A 13,323-nucleotide genomic window follows, 5' to 3' on the forward strand; every position below is an offset into this window, starting at 1 on the left:
CCCCGAGTCTGTTCAGCTGATATGGGCGCGATTCGGGGAGGCCCAGATCGATCTGTTTGCTTCCCCCGAGAACGCTCACTGCCAGTTGTTTTTTTCCCTGACCGAGGGCTCTCTCGGCACGGATGCACTGGCCCACAGCTGGCCTCGGGGCATGCGCAAGTATGCGTTTCCCCCAGTGAGCCTGCTCGCGCAGTTTCTGTGCAAGGTCAGGGAGGACGAGGAACAGGTTCTGCTAGTTGCGCCCCTTTGGCCCAACCGGACCTGGATATCAGAGCTCTCACTCCTCGCGACGGCCCTCCCCTGGCGGATCCCTTTGAGAGAGGACCTACTCTCTCAGGGACAGGGCACCATCTGGCACCCTCGCCCCGATCTTTGGAACCTCCACGTGTGGTCCCTAGACGCGAGGAAGACTTAGGTAACCTACCGACTGCGGTGGTTAATACCATCACTCAGGCTAGAGCCCCCTCCACGAGGCGCGCCTACGCCCTGAAGTGGAGTCTATTCACTGAATGGTGCGTCTCTCGCAGAGAAGACCCCCGAAATTGCCAGATTAGTGTTGTGCTCTCTTTCCTTCAAGAGAAGTTGGACAGCAGGCTGTCGCCCTCCACTCTCAAGGTTTACGTGGCCGCCATCTCCGCTTATCATAGCGCGGTAGCTGGCGGCACCGTGGGAAAGCATAACCTGGTCATCCAGTTCCTTAGGGGTGCTAGGCGAATTAATCCATCTCGCCCCCCTCTCATGCCCTCTTGGGATCTCGCCCTCGTTCTCACGAGTCTGCGATCCGATCCCTTTGAGCCACTCGAATCAGTATCTCTAAGATTTCTGTCCCTGAAGACAGCTCTGCTGGTTGCGTTGGCCTCCATCAAGAGGGTCGGGGACCTGGAGGCATTTTCGGTCAGTGACTCGTGCCTGGAATTCGGGCCGGATTACTCTCACGTTATCCTGAGACCCCGCCCCGGTTATGTGCCCAAGGTTCCTACCACCCCCTTTAGAGATCAGGTAGTGAACCTGCAAGCGCTGCCCCCGGAGGAGGCAGACCCAGCCCTTTCTTTACTTTGTCCAGTTCGCGCTCTGCGCATTTATGTGGACCGTACTCAGAATTTTAGATCATCTGAGCAGCTCTTTGTCTGTTATGGCGGTCGGCAGCAGGGAAGTGCCGTATCGAAACAAAGATTATCCCACTGGATTGTGGATGCCATTTCACTCGCTTATTCGAGTCGAGGTCAGCCGTGTCCCCCGGGAGTACGTGCACACTCCACTCGGAGCGTTGCATCCTCTTGGGCGCATGCACGCGGCGCCTCTCTAACAGACATCTGTAGAGCTGCGGGCTGGGCGACACCCAACACATTTGCAAGGTTTTACAATCTGCGAGTGGAGCCGGTTTCCTCAAGGGTATTAGGTAACCCTTTGGTGATTGAGGAGACAACTCGGTAGGGTGTTGAAACACGCTTGCTGCGCCATTCTCCCTAACACGGAGGTACGTGCGCCTTTTTTATCTGTCAGTAAAGTTCCCCGTCAGGTGAGCCCTGCAGATTCCTCCGTGGCCCCCAGCACTGACTCAGCGGAGGAGTCACTTGCTGGCCCACTACGTTGTAGGTCTGCCCGCTGGTCAGCCCGCGTTTTGGGTATAGGTGCCTGCTATGCGTGATCCCCACTAGGCGATCCCATATGCTTATTCCGCCACGGTTAAGTCCCCCCCCTGGGCGGACCCGTGTCTTCCCTCTCCGCTAACCACTCTTTGCTATGCGTACTCCCCCTTTTTAGGGCTAGTCCATAGGTAAATTCTGCCATCTATCCCCCCCTTGGGTAACGGATGGCCTCCGCAGCGTCCTCCCTATCGGGATTGCACGCTTCCCAACGTACTGTCGTATTTCCTAGAATTATCTAGATGCTCACGACTTCCCAAAAAATATATCTAAATCCGTAAAACTTCTGTTGAAGTAGGATAAATTAGGGCCAGGGACACGTTGGAGGACCGCGCCCCCCATGATGTGGGTGCGTCACGCTTGCTTGACTATCTCCTCATCGGGGGTGTTGGTAAGGTGCAGTCATTATGGCGCTTTCCATATTCTCCCATTCATGGCACTGAAGTTCCCCAACCGAAGGGGAACGTTCGAGGTTACAGAAGTAACCCTTCGTTCCCCGAGGAGGGGAACGGAAGTGCCATATTCCGTCGCCATAATGACTGTCCCTTAGCTGTTTGAAAGTCTCTTCAGCTTAAAAGGATGGCGTCTGCTGGCTTCAGGTGTGCTTATATGCTGAGATGATTGCAGATGTCGCACACCTGCGCAAGCTTACGCTGCCAATTAATTTCATTCATTGGCCCGTTCAATACTCTCCAGATAAGCGGCTTCTGATCCGAATCCTCCCATTCATGGCACTTCCGTTCCCCTCCTCGGGGAACGAAGGGTTACTTCTGTAACCTCGAACGTTTTCTTTGCTATTACCTCAGAGACTGGAGAAAAATTGCTCTTCCGTGATGTTTACAGAAGCGGCAACTTGCGGATTAAGATGCAAGGCAACAGAATTCTGGTTTACGCAGTCTGTCAGTCCGCGAGCTCATTCATCCGCCCAGGCCGTGCAAGATCCCATCACACCTCAGAGTTGCTTTTGTCAGGTGAGCAATAACAACACAAACAATTCTCTCCTGTGCTAATTTTCTTTTCTTTTCTTTTTCCTTTTTTTTTTTTTTTTTAGAAAGATGACAAAACTTCACTGATGCATTACAGTAGCCAGGCTCATATTCATGTTATGACCTGTACAGGTACTTCAGATCGAAAAAAAAAGAAAATCATTTGCAAACTAAACCCTTTTGATAACTGAAATAGCTGTTTAAACATGCAAAGTCACATACAGTGTTGCCAGATTGGGCGGTTTTGAATTTGAGTTTGCGGTTAAAAATGGCATAGGTAGGTTGACAACATTTGGGCGGTTTTGAAATGTAAATTTTATATGCAACTTGCTTAAGAAAACATAACTGTGTGCTCCTACTCCATTCAGTTAGTAGTGACCAATGCATAGTGCAAACCGTGGGCCCACCCGCATAAATCCGACTCCCTTTCACATGCACGCGCATCACACAGCACCTGCACTCACAACAACTTACAGTGGTTTATCATGACACTTTTATCAATCTTTTTTTTTTTCGCAATTAACAGCAAGAAAAAAACATGAAAGCATTGTCTAATTGACAAGAAGCACTTAATTATGTTCAAAAGAATTGAAAAGGCCCAATGGGAAGAATTTTGAGTCAAAAATGCTTTATTTTGGAAAAAATGCTTTGAAAATTTTCAAAAATTTAACAATAAACTCTGGGTAACTTTACAAACATTTCGTTATGTTCGGGGCTGTTTTTGCCCCATTGACTTCCTTTATAATGACTTTTTTTTGTTTGTAAATCCATGACAGCATATAATCATGCATTCTTGATTGTTGCTGGTTTTCCCTGTTTGGAAGCAGAAAATCTACTAACTTTTACTGTTGATAATTGGTTACAATTAAAGCTTTGTTTCTGGATAAAAATTATATGGTTATATGAAGTGTTGTATGTGTGTTGGTCGGGGCTGGGCACCTGCGAGTATGAGAGAGATCTTTGCACACTTACCTTGATATGTATGAGAAAATAAAAAATAAGCTGCTCAACTCTCAGAACATAGTAAACATAGTAAGTGTATTTATAGACACACCCTATAATGGGGTATATGCCAAAGCATGCTAATAGAACTTTTAATTTGCCAGTAACCTGGGTTCAGCGCTTCTAGTTAACTGTTTGCCATTGCAAAAACGGCGCGTTTAAAGGTCTGTTTTCTTTAAAAATCAGCAATTTCCACTGGCTGAGTGATATCCGATATAAAGTGGGTCTCAGATTGTACAAGAAGCACTGCATTAAATAACATTTCCGCTGCCATGTCTTTAAAATATGAGCATTTATTTTACCCTAGTATCGTCAATGGAGCTTCTGCGCTAGCCTGCCAATTCCGACTGGCGCATGCGAGTAAACGGCTTTTTGTCTTGTTTTACGCTTGAGCAACTAAATGAATGACAGAGTCTATTTAATTGATTGTATTTTAACTACATTACAACATCTATGCTGTAAAAGGAATCGTTTAAAATGGAAACAAAACTAAAAATAACAGGTAACCTAAAGTCTATCAGCATGGGAACAGCACTAGCTCAGCATATACCCTATTTGCTGTTTTACTCTATAGTACTCCTTATAAAAGTCAAATTTTTTTTGCACAGGCCTATCCAAAGGGTTAAAGCTACCAACTGATGATCAACAGTAAAAATGAAAAGTTTGACCTCTTCCCAACAAGGAAAAACACCAACATTCAGAATGCATGATTATTTGGTGTCATGGCTTTGCAATCAAAAAATGTTGTTATAATTGAAGTCAATGGGGCAAAAACAGCCACGAACATAACGAAAGGGTAGTCAATTTGAATTCTCTTGGACTTACAATTAAGTCGAGTGGGGTGGGGGGATTAAACATAACAAAAAATCTGTATTTTTGTCTACCTTGCAATGTTTTAAAGATGAAATCTAGGTTTCCCAACCTGCGCTCTGTGTTTTGACATGCAACGTCAAAGACATTCCTAACGTGCATAGTTGCGTCAAAGCATAACACACATTACATTCTGCAGGTCTTTATCTTATGTATTGTATATTGTCTTCTTGTATGTGTTAAATTTATGTATGTGACAAATAACTGGAGCTCATCCAGAAAGTCAAGCATAAACTGTACAGTCAGAGAGGATTTTTCATTATGATCATTTATAATTGAAATCAAAACTTAAAACAGACTTTCTTTCTTTCTTTCTTTCTTCTTTCTTTCTTTCTTTCTTTCTTTCTTTCTTTCTTTCTTTCTTTCTTTCTTTCTTTCTCCTCTGAAACATAAAATATAATATAAGAAAAGACTTTTGGAGTCAAAACAATTAGATCACATTTACTGTAGGGACAACAAAAACACTTGTTAATAACCCTTGGCCATTTTCAAGCCAAGAATAGAATTTTCCTTTATGATGATGACTGATGAAAGTAGTTTAGTGTGATGTCTTAATTCATCTTTGTGTGAAAACCCCTAAAATGTTTTCATTTTTTTAAAATACACTGATTAGTGTTATTTAATTTGCGAATGGTACGTTAAGGACCGCTCATCAAACCACTAAGGGGATTTCCATCAGCAAAACAGATACGCTTGTCTGTGTTTCATATTTTCTTCTGATCCGTCGTCTTGTTTATTGTTCCGCGAGGATTTTTGCGAAATGCTTTTGCCCAAGGCATGTTATGTGCTCTCAAGACAAACTTCACCTTTTATGTGTGAAGACGCTTTCACACCTTCCATTAGACCGCGCGTAATGTTTACTTAACCAATTGTAATAATTGTGAAATCATCAAGCGAAGTGGATGTGGAACAGTGTGTTATATAATTACGAAAATAAAGCATTTCAAAGATTTCAAGCTGAAATCAGTTCACGGCCTTGTCAGTCTGAAAGCATCATAGTCCACTGCCTTGCTTACATAAACTAAGTTTGTTCCTACCAAACAGACAAATGTTCTTTGCAAAGTGAACCTGCCAGACGTACATACAATTGATTGTTGATGTAAATGCAGAGTGGAAGGTAATGGTTGTGTTATACAATTCATCTTGTTTGGCTAATTTGCTCATGCATGGCCTACTCTGCTCAAGACATTGCGGTTATCCAGTCATTCAGTCAAATCCTTACGTGATTTTTATTCAACATTACATTTCTTTGAGATGCATTTTACACCCTGCGCACAAAACATTGAGGTTGATCATTCAGCTTCTGTGCGCTCAAGTAACACCGCCGATTGCAAGTGAATTGTTTAATGAAACCTCAAAGATGTGAATGTATCGCAGTGTTACGCTCTCTTTGTGCATGGATCGGAATGTATTTTGAAAGGCTTTCACTGAGGCTAATGGTTCAGATTGAGTTTCTCTCTCTCTCTCTCTCTCTCTCTCTCTCTCTCTCTCTTTCTCACTCTCACTCTCTCTCTCTCTCTCTCTCTCTCTTTTCAATACAGGCGTATTCCAGAAACCACTAATGGTCGCAGTTTAAACTTTAGACTACTCGGTTGCTGCCCACCTCAAAATGACTAAGTTGGCTGTGCCTGAAAGACAGCATTGTGTGTGTGAAAAAGTCCACGGTGACAGACAGCAGGATAGGCCTTCAGTGGACTTGCTTGAGTTATATTTGACTTTGTGTATTATTGTTTATTTTAATTCAGTGTTCATGACTTTTATCCTTCAATATTATGAGATTTTTGTATATCATATTGTTTTAAGCAGTAATCACAGTTAGGCCAATATAAAATGTGGTTTTGTATGTGATGGCAAAACCATCACTTCCTTCTTTGGTGTCACATTGCCAGTTAGAATTTTTTTCTATTATTCTAGTTATTAATATTGAATTTTATCATCTTTATCATATTATCATCAGTATTGAAAACACTTGTGTTGTTTGATCTAATGGAATCTGTGTTATTTTTATATGATGCTTTGAGATTAAAAGAATAGCATTTATATGAAATAGACTGAATTTAATGTACAGATAAGGTAAAAATTAAGAGATTGTTTGAAAATCTAGGTAGTTTCTCTGGAGTTATTTGGTATGGATTTGAGTAAAATGTTTCATATTTGTTTTAGTCTATAAAAGTCTAAAAACATTTCCTTAAAATTTCACATTGTTTGTTAAAGATTTCATTTTATAACATTTGTTCACAGAAACAAATGTTTTCATCTGTAATGATTTAATATCAGGGAGGAGTAGTAGTAATAGTTGCTGTTGTGATAGTAGTTGTTGTTGTTGTAGTAGTAGTAGTTGATGTTGTTGTAGTAATAGTAGTATTAGTGTTTTTATAGTAATAGTAGTAGTAGGAATTGTTGTTGTTGTTGTTGTTTTAGTAGTAGTTGATGTTGTTGTCGTAGTAGTGGTAGTTGTTGTAGTTATAGTAGGTGTTGTTGTAGTAGTAGTAGTAGTAGAAGTAATATTAGTTGTTGCTGTTGCTGTTGTTGTAGTAGTAATAGTTGTAGTAGTAGTAGTAGTAGTAGAAGTAGTAGTAGAAGTAGTTGTTGTTGCTGTTCTAGATGTTGTTGTAGTAATAGTAGTAGTCATTGCTGTTTTAGTAGTAGTAGCAGTAGTAAAAGTAATAGTAGTTGTTGTTGTTGTGGTTGTAGTAATAGTTGTTGTTTTATTAGTAGTAGTAGTTGTTGTTGTTGTTGTAGTAGCAGTAGTAATAGTTGTTGTAGTTGTTGTTGTAATAGAGGTTGTAGTTGTTGTATTAGTATTAGTAGTAGTAGAAGTAGTAGTGGTTGTTGTTGTTGTTGACATTGTGGTAATAGAAGTAGTAGTAGTAGTAGTTGTTGTTGTTGTTGTAGCAGCAGTAATAATAGTAGTTGTAGTTGTTGTAATAGTATTAGTAGTAGTAGTAGTAATAGTAGTTGTTGTTGTCATTGTAGTAATACTAGTTGTTGTACAGTTGCAGTAGTTTTAGTTGTTGTTGTACAGTAGTAGTAGTTGTTGTAGTTGTTGTAGTAGTAGTTGTAGTAACAGCAGCATTATTATTAGTATAAACAATAATGTAAGTAATGTTTGGAATTTACTATTGCTTCAAAACACAGCTAATCAGTGCATAATGTAGGTAGAACTAACAGTTTTATCAAATGTAATACATTGTTGTTTTGCAATAAAAAGCTAAAATAACAATCAACATTTAAATAATTTTTAATAGCTAAAGATTTTATTAGCCTATTATTTATACACATAGTCTGGGGTATTAATTCTGTATCCTTTCCGTATGTTTCTAAGAAATGCTGTATGTTTTGATTGGGGTCCATCTTGCCTCCCAGGATGTAACTCCTCAGTCTGTTTACTATGCGTGAAGCACTGTACCATCCACGCTCTGCACAGCCAGTGTGTTCGAAATCAACATGCGGATCACTGAGCCAGTAGTTTCCATGGTTATTTGTGCTTCTGAACCCCGGCCAAATGTGGGAGATGGATATCAGCTAGGGATCATCAATCCTCCGATTTCTCCACTCCAAAAACTGTGCTTTGTGCAGAGGAAAAGTGCACAGTGCACGCTTCACATTTTGACAAGGAATTCCACCAGGTTTTCAGTGTAGCTGCATAGTCATCCAACATTTCTAGGAATCAGTTTCATTTGCTATCAATTATTTGCAAATGAATAAGACACAACTTTGTGGAGTTTGGCAAGTTGTTATAATATAAGTGGCTCTATAAAGTATTTAAGTCACACTAGAAAATGTATGTATGCTTTAGATGACAGCATATAGAATCAAAAGGTCATTTATTTTAACCATAGATACTGTATCAGAAACGCACACATTTTATCATTCACACACAAGGAGGTTTATTTGATTTTAAATGATAAAGTAGTGAATATACTATTCACAATTAAACTATACACTTTTAGTTCATATTTACACTAAAATATTGGTATTGGAAAAAACTGACATTGCATTGCATTGCATTTTCATTTACTGCGAGATATATATATATATATATATATATATATATATATATATATATATATATATATATATATATATATATATATATATATATATATATATATATAGCGATATAAATGCAATTTCACCAGATGACTTAAATTTATTCAATTATTTTCTTTTTGGCTTAGTTTAATTTATTGTCCACAAATGTTAAAGTCTGTTCAAAATTCTTACAGTCGGGCCTCAAAAGCACATGCAAATAATAAACTTTCAGTCTAAGGTTAAATTTATTTCACTTTCACATTTATTTACTTACATCCATCAGTCAGCTTTGTGTTTTTGACGGTTTAGCGCTATCTTGTGTCTGAATAATGCGCATGTTAGTGTATACTCCATCAGCTGTTTTTGTTTTTGTTAGCTTTGTGTTTTTGACTGTTTGGCATCATCATCTGTCTTTATAATGTGCAGATTAGTGTATACTTCATCAGCTGTTTTTGTTTTTGTTAGCTTTGTTTTTTCACTGTTTGCTGCCATCTTGTGTCTGAGTAATGCGCAGTTTAGTGTATACTCCATCAGCTGTTTTTGTTTCTCTCAGCTTTGTGTTTTTGACTGTTTGGCGTCATCTTGTGTCTGCATAATGTACAGGTTAGTATATACTGCATCAACTGTTTTAGTTTCTGTCAGCTTTGAGTTTTTGACTGTTTGGCTCGTCTCGTGTCTGAATAATGAGCTGGTTAGTGTGTACTTCATCAGGTTAAAGTTTAAATTGACTCCACATTGCTGTTAACTGTAATGCCTGGTCAACTGTTATCCCTGCGATGTGACTATTGGCGACATTGCGATACTGATGCTGAAATGATATATTGTGCATGCCCTACTTCATACTATTTAAAATGAACTTTTCACTAGAAATTTATTAGGGGACCTAAGTAAAAATTGACAACCAAAATTAATTAATTTCATTTTTCTAAATTTATTTACCTTTTTCTATTTATTTGTTTTATTAAATCTTTTTTTCACTCTTAGTGCACTTGGACGATATATCTTACCAGTTTATTATAATTAAAATTATAATATAATAATAATAAATTGATCTTTGACACTTGGTGTCTCAATTGTTTTGTTTTAACTATTTTATTTTATTATATTAAAATCAATAAAAAATAATGCAAAAATTAATTTGACAACCAAATCTACAGTGATGAAGTACAGGACTGTATGTGCTCAGGTCCATAATGTTTCTTTACAAAGTGACAACATTCTCAACATTGGCATCTATTCACCAAACTTTTGAAAAATGCTGAAATCTTCAGTTTTCTGTTAGTTATTTTTTCCATTGCATTATCATTCATAGAGTTTAAGTACTATTTCATATAGTGTCGTTCAATCCAGACAAAAACCTAGCAGTCCAAGTCTAAGTCAAGGTTATTGTGTTCGGGTTCATTGCCGAGTGGAATGATGGGGTGCCACCTGACCAGCCAACAAAGCCTGCCAATGCTTCCGTTCCATCAGATGTCTTTCGACACGGCGCTAAGACACTCCGCCTCTGCTCCCCTTGAAGAGAAGCTTTAGGTTTTTTCCCTCTTTTAACCTGAGTGGCAGGCATTTGCGCTTCTCTGTTTACTAAATAAGCCACGGGAGCTCAAGAATCCATTTCATGTAATAGTCATCATCACATCAGGGGAAGATACTGTTTGTCTGCTGCAAGATGACTCATCTTTCACGGAGAGAAACTGAGAGCTAGTCAGTGCAGGTATAATTAGGGAGGTTTGAATGATGAAGGGATTTCGGGTAGAGCTAATAAAGCTTCAATTTTTTTGATGTGACCTTTGATAATGAAATTTCAAAGTGCTAAATCAAAACATTCCAGGGAGCTGAACCTTACAGATCACACAAGTCTGAATGAAAGGTCACGGACCTCCCTCGGCATGCTGGACGGGTAACAAATCTACCTTCAGTGTGATTTAGGTGTTTGAAAATGTAAAGACCAAACAATTGAGTAGGGCCTGAGGCAGTCATATCTGCGCCACTATAAATATTACCATTGTCTTTCTGGAATGAGGTAGGAAAATATATGGATAGGTCTGTAGTCTGTACAGCGACTACTGAAAATCATACTCAGGTAAAAATAACATACCCAAAAATGTAGTGCAAGCAAAGTAAAAGTATTTGTTGTAAATATTACTCAAAGTACAAGAGTAGTGAGTATGTGTGATTTGATTGGACAGGAATCACAGAACTGATTACTCTACTTTAGCTGATCATCATAAAGTAGACAAGATAAATAATAAAGTAGTCCCTACAGGTATAAGGAAAATAGTGGAGTAAAAGTATTGATACAGCACTAAAAAAATGTACTTAAGTTTTAAATCTACTCAATAAAATACAATTCCTGAGTAAAACTACAGTGTAAAACCCAATAACTTAACTCAATCCATTTGAGGAAACCGATTGCGGCAAATTTTAATTTGTTTCTTGTCAATGTTTTGTTTTTGTGTGACTTTCTTCATTTAACACTCGTGAATTTGTCATTAAAATGTTGTAACAAAATAGCATTTTACATTATTACTGCTATCAATTAATGCAGCTATAAGTGACTTCTTTAAAAAAAAAAAAAAAAAAACTTTTTTTGACTGTGTAAATATTTTAAATGCATATCATAATACGACAGTAGTTTTTGAAAACACGTTTGTTCTCTCCGGCTTCAGGCTTTGCACTGCTCTGCAACTAAATCACTCATTGTACCTCAATTGCTTGCTTACTTTAGTAGAATTACAGTAGTTTTACACAATTTTGGTTCACCTATTACATTTTTGTTTGCGTTTTGAAACTAAATGATATGAGTACTGTAAACTTATATTATATTATATTATATTATATTATATTATATTATATTATATTATATTATATTATATTATATTATATTATATTATATTATATATTAAATCATATACACTTGTACTATTTGAGATTATATCACCAAACATTTAAACTATTAGTAACTTAAACATGTTGAGTTCAGTTAGCAAATTTGTATGAGTTTAGTTAACTTAAATGAATCGAATCCAAACAACTCTATAGCTACTCAAACGATTTGAGGATTTGAGGAGCTCAAACTCAAATGAGTTAGTCAACTTAAATAGTTTGCTGGAATCAGTTTCCTCAAACAATTTGAGTAGTATAAACAAGAAATTAAATAAAAATAAGCTATTTTAAGACAAATTTATCTAAAGAAAATAAGTATTTAGTCAAGCATATCAAGTACAAATGAAGTTGTCATGTATTAAAAAACAGTCTGTGGATGTAGAGCAAATGTAATCAATCAATTGGTGTCAACATTACCTTTTTCACAAATTTAAGGAGATGGAAAAAACTCTGTGCTCATTTACAATAATTTGAGTATTTGTAATTTGCTACTACACGCCACTGGTTCTGTATATTCACACCCCCAGTTTTGTTGACCAACTAACAGCTACATGCTTGTTGTTACTATTATTAGCTACAACTACAAATAAGTTGCAAGCCGAATATCAGTGATGAAATGTTGACCAACTGCTTTGCGCACACTTGCACTATTTACTCTCCAGTTTTTTGGGCAGGTGGAAAAGTGAGTTCTTATTTACTTTGGCTGTGAGCTTATCAGCAGAGATGGGAACTGTGTTATGAAAGACATATTTGTGGGTGGCCTTTCGCATGTTTGTGGTTAATGTGCTTGCAGACAACTTGAGCCTTTATGTTCAGCAAACTGTGTCCGTGTACAAAGAATAAGTGTATTTCAAATGCTTTCCAGCGATGTGAGATAACATTTTGCAACAACATTGGGAAGCATGATTCGTTTTAGGGAATCGGATGAATCATTTGGTTCTTTCATGCTTTTCTATTTTATGCTGATCTATTTTCTGAGTTTTAATGTTAAATCTTAAAAGAGTAGTTTTTTTTAAATTAACTTATTCTGGTTGCACCACGCACATAAACCTTTCTAAATTTTCATCCCCTAAATCTCAAACGCACTACATGATTTGAAAACTGTGGTGTTTGAAACACTACAAGATATTGTTATGTTTAGCTTACCCAAACAGCAGATGTCCAGGGTACGAACTACGGGGAGCTAGGGGGAGCTGGGCTCCTCCAAATAAGACATGATTAGTGAAATGCTGGGGTGGTCTTAAAAAATATTGACAATGTGTTACTTTGATGTGATGTTTTAGTATTGTGTAATGTTATCATGGATTATTACGTGTAAAAGTGTAAAAATATCATTCATTCACTCATGCATCACAGCGATTTACACCTCACTTTAAAAAACATGCTATTTTGTCATGAGCACAGGGGCGGATTTAACCGATAAGCAAGGTAAGCGGCTGCCTAGGGCCTGAGGTCATCTGGGGGCCCTAATAAATATCTAGAATTATCTAGAATATCTAGAAATTATAACTATCAACTATAGATAACATCATTTCATATCATATTTTGTATCATGAAAGTCAAACAAATAAATTTTTTACATTATTAATAATATTTAATATACAATAAAATATAATATTATAATAACATAATGTTAAGTAATGATATTATTATTTATCCACCACATGTTAAAGCAGTCAAATTGTTTAAAAAAAATTTAATTAAAATATATTAAATAATAATATAAAACGTAGAAAAGAAGATTGAGTGATATAAAAAAAACTGCTAAATAAATTAAATGAAAGTAGAAAGGAAAAATCACTAAATCTGCCCCTGCATGAGCATCAAGGTTGGAGAGGAACTGAGGAGCAAAGTCCAGTCATGTCAAAGACTGACTGCCAGATGCTGTCATATAGACATTG

General features: G+C 37.6%; 1 long non-coding RNA gene across 6 annotated transcripts in view; it reads left to right on the forward strand.

The window, feature by feature from the left end:
* The window catches only part of LOC141376616 (uncharacterized), a 131,628-nt gene that overhangs the window by 9,855 nt on the left and 108,450 nt on the right, over positions 1–13,323 (forward strand). For 3 of the 6 annotated variants that reach the window (XR_015502662.1, XR_015502666.1, XR_015502667.1), the window contains exon 2: positions 2,453–2,617. This is a non-coding gene — a long non-coding RNA (uncharacterized LOC141376616). Of the gene's footprint in view, positions 1–2,452; positions 2,618–4,910; positions 6,492–13,323 lie in introns of those variants that run through there. The other 3 variants (XR_015502665.1, XR_015502664.1, XR_015502661.1) reach the window with 3 other exon arrangements.

Source organism: Danio rerio, chromosome 11, assembly GCF_052040795.2.
Source record: "Danio rerio strain M-AB ecotype USA chromosome 11, GRCz13ab, whole genome shotgun sequence".
NCBI lineage: Eukaryota > Metazoa > Chordata > Actinopteri > Cypriniformes > Danionidae > Danio > Danio rerio.